The following is a 3,237-nucleotide window of genomic DNA, read 5'->3' on the forward strand; positions in this document are numbered from 1 at the left end:
GATAAGGGACTGTGATGTCAAACCATAAACTGAAATAAACCTTTTACTCCCCAAATTGCTTTTTGTCATGGTGTTTTATTACAGCAGTAGAAACCTAACTAAGACAGCTCCGCATCTCATGTTCTTTCAGAAAACAAAACCTGTGCATCGGCAGGGAACAATCCTGGGTAGCCACTGGCCCCTTCTTCAGGCTCATTCCCTTCTTTCTACCTCAGGTCATAATCTGCCCTGCTCATATTTACTCTGCTTTTTGCACCCTTTTACCAGCTGGCATCCTGCCTGAGTGCCTCATGACTCCACACCCTTAAAAGCTGGCAGGGACTTATCCACCCCACTCCACTCACCCAGGGCATCTGTTTATCTCTGTTTTCTCAGATGTTAAGTCTTACGCTGGGATGCGGTGTTTCTTTACTCAATATTCTGAGAAGATTATGTTTTACCAAGGCCTATATCTCTTCCCTTCCTTCCTTTCCATTGATCTCCTTTAAATAGTGCCCGGTCAATATGAACTGCTCAAAAGGTTAAGTATGCAGATATTGGATTTATAAAGATGCTTCTATTGCCCATAGTGTGGTGACTAAATGCTAACAGGCAAAGTAGTAAGTTCAGGCCAGTAGTGAGCAATTCATCAGGATTACCACTTAAGATACACCTGGATCTCACTTATTCTTTTTTTCAATAATAATAATAATAATAATAATAATAATAATAATAATAATAATAGTATTTTCAAACACATAAGAAACTCAAATACTTTATTTCTCAAGATCAAAATTCTTAATTTATTTGGAGCCAGAAGAGCCCCCTCCCCAAATTCTCAAATGCTGCTTGGTTTAAGTGTGTTTGTTCTAAGCCTTCAAACTGTCAAGGCAAAGTACTAGACTGAAGCATAATCAGTTGTGACAGCTGGCTGTCCGATATCCCTGCAGCTAGCTCTTGCTAGCTAGTGCCTGATGTTGGCAAAGGCTTGACTTCTACTATCCCCCCTTCGGTCTCACAACAGCTCTGTGAAATAACAAAATTATGTTAAACATTTTACAGAGGAAACTGGAGTTCCCTAGCTAGTTAGCACAGAACAGACCTAGTTCTTGACTCTGATTTTCCTCCCACACAGACCTGCCATGGTCAGCTGGGGGAATTGCACATTAGGTTCAGCAGAAGTTTCCTTGGTCACTGTCGTATGTTGTATCATCTCCAGGTTTCACACGATACCACATTTCTAACAGTTACTGGTGACACACAGCTAACCAGCTGGAAGAAAAGCAATATGTGGCTAGTGGGTCTCGAGGAGAAGAGCTGTCCAATCAGCACAGGTCAGTAGCAGGGTCCGGTAAGAATAATTCATGGTTTCCCGAAGCACAGATTGAGCAGGGCAAGTGGGTTAAATGCCAGCTGCTTCTCCTCTCCCATCTAGGAGAGTTGTCACCGCACAGTCAAGTAAATGCCTGCCTATTTTATTTATTCTTTTAGTGTAGCTAAATCTATCAGTTTCCATGGCGCCCTGTGTTCACCATGGAAACTCTGACAAGCTCGTTATGCTTTAAGGGGGAAAGAAAAGATACACCAAAAAATTTGAGGTGGGATAAATGGATTCCTTTTAAAACTGTATTCTTCTGAGTGGGAAGCTTTGAGGAGGAGCAAATCATAAATGCTCACGATCTTCCAGTTTTGAAATGGGAGCATGGGTTTACCTATCCATTTTTTTTAAAAGACCCTTGAGCCCTTCCCCCATTACTTTATCTGACAGTAGATATGTCGGTATCTCACTTGTTTACAGACTGCTAGCAGGGATGTGGCCCAATCTGCACCTTGCTGATTTTTGTGCAACAATAAACAAATACCTAAGCATGTTGTCCAGGAAGCATTTATTGAGCCTCCCTACCCAGGGCAGCATGCTATGGTTACGACCTGTGTGCCTCAGGTATTTTCCTGTCTGTATTGAATGTCCTTCCTTGTGCCAGCTCCACAAGGAAAATGAATGGTTTCTTACTGTCACCATAGCACAGTATGCCCGGTGAATGGTGTAACCTCGGAAATGTCACCAAATTCTAAATGACATGAACAGGCACTTAAGACTAGCGCTGAAGGGACATATTGACAGAAATGCAGGCATGGACTATATATCTTTATATATCTTTTTAATATTTTAAAGAAGTCTGATGTTTTAAGGACCTACTTTGTTACCTTTCTCAAATCGGAGTTTGTTCATTTTTTAAAGAGCTAAGCATAAAAGCACCTACCATTCCATTACCCAAATGTCCCTTCTCCATTTTCACCATCATTGCTCAGTTTTCTTGTGATGAGAAAGCTTAACAGCTTAAGTTAATGGGAGAAAGGCCAGGAAAAGCCACTTCTAGTTTGGAGACCAATTTAATGTATAGAAATGGCTACATTTTGCCTAAGTTTTAATAACGCCAACAAGGAAATGTTTCTAAAACCAAGGGGGAAATGACAAATAGTACTATTGCATCCCCATTCCAGCTCAGCCACTGGCCAGTGCTACTTGGAAAAGTCATGGGTGTGCTAGGCAGATGAACTCTGTACCTGCGAGACTGGAAGTCACACATTGCCACTGTCTCCACATGCTTCTTCCCTTCCAGGAACTCCCATTCCCTTTTTTGTGGCACAGACATTGTGTTTCAAGAGCATGTTGTCTAAAAGAAGGTAACATAAAACAAAATAGACATTCAAAACGTTGGTTACATAAGTGATTTTTCCCAGTCAGAGCCCTGGCCGGTATAAACTGTCCAGTATCCTGTTGAGTTCTTGTGATCACTTCAGACAATATGAACAGCCAATATCTTATTTGACTTTCACAATCTATCACTGGTTGGAAGTTTTTATTAAAGCCATGTGAAATGTTAGAAATGCTCTAGGGAACATCTGAATTTATTGGATAATCCTCTGCAACATTCTGGACATGAGTTCCATATACTTTGAAGTAGGTTAGGGAAGCCACAAGCATGGTTTCTTACATTTGGGCGGCGGGGGCTGATTGTGGATCTTCCTGCCTTAAAATAGAAGAATGCATACACTGCCAATGTGTCACACTGACTACTAATAGCTTCAGCATGACCCAAATGCCATCAGGTTTAGTTTTGAGACAGCAAAGAGAGGTCTGTTAGACTCAAGCATTGACCAGCTCAGCCACATAGGTCATTCTGTTCAAGACAACAGTCATTCCACAGGAGGAAGATCCTCAACCAGCTGACAAGCTGTAATGGTCAACATGCCAAG

At 41.6% G+C, this 3,237-nt stretch overlaps 1 protein-coding gene across 1 annotated transcript in view; it reads right to left on the reverse strand.

The window, feature by feature from the left end:
• Gda (guanine deaminase) overlaps positions 1 to 2,609 on the reverse strand; it is a 93,693-nt gene extending 91,084 nt beyond the window's left edge. The window contains exon 1 of the mRNA XM_031389912.1: positions 2,545 to 2,609. The gene's annotated coding sequence lies outside the window, so the exon portion shown is untranslated. The remainder of the gene's footprint in view (positions 1 to 2,544) is intronic.
• Positions 2,610 to 3,237: the final 628 nt, after the last annotated feature.

Source organism: Mastomys coucha, unplaced genomic scaffold, assembly GCF_008632895.1.
Source record: "Mastomys coucha isolate ucsf_1 unplaced genomic scaffold, UCSF_Mcou_1 pScaffold21, whole genome shotgun sequence".
In the NCBI taxonomy this organism is placed as follows: domain Eukaryota; kingdom Metazoa; phylum Chordata; class Mammalia; order Rodentia; family Muridae; genus Mastomys; species Mastomys coucha.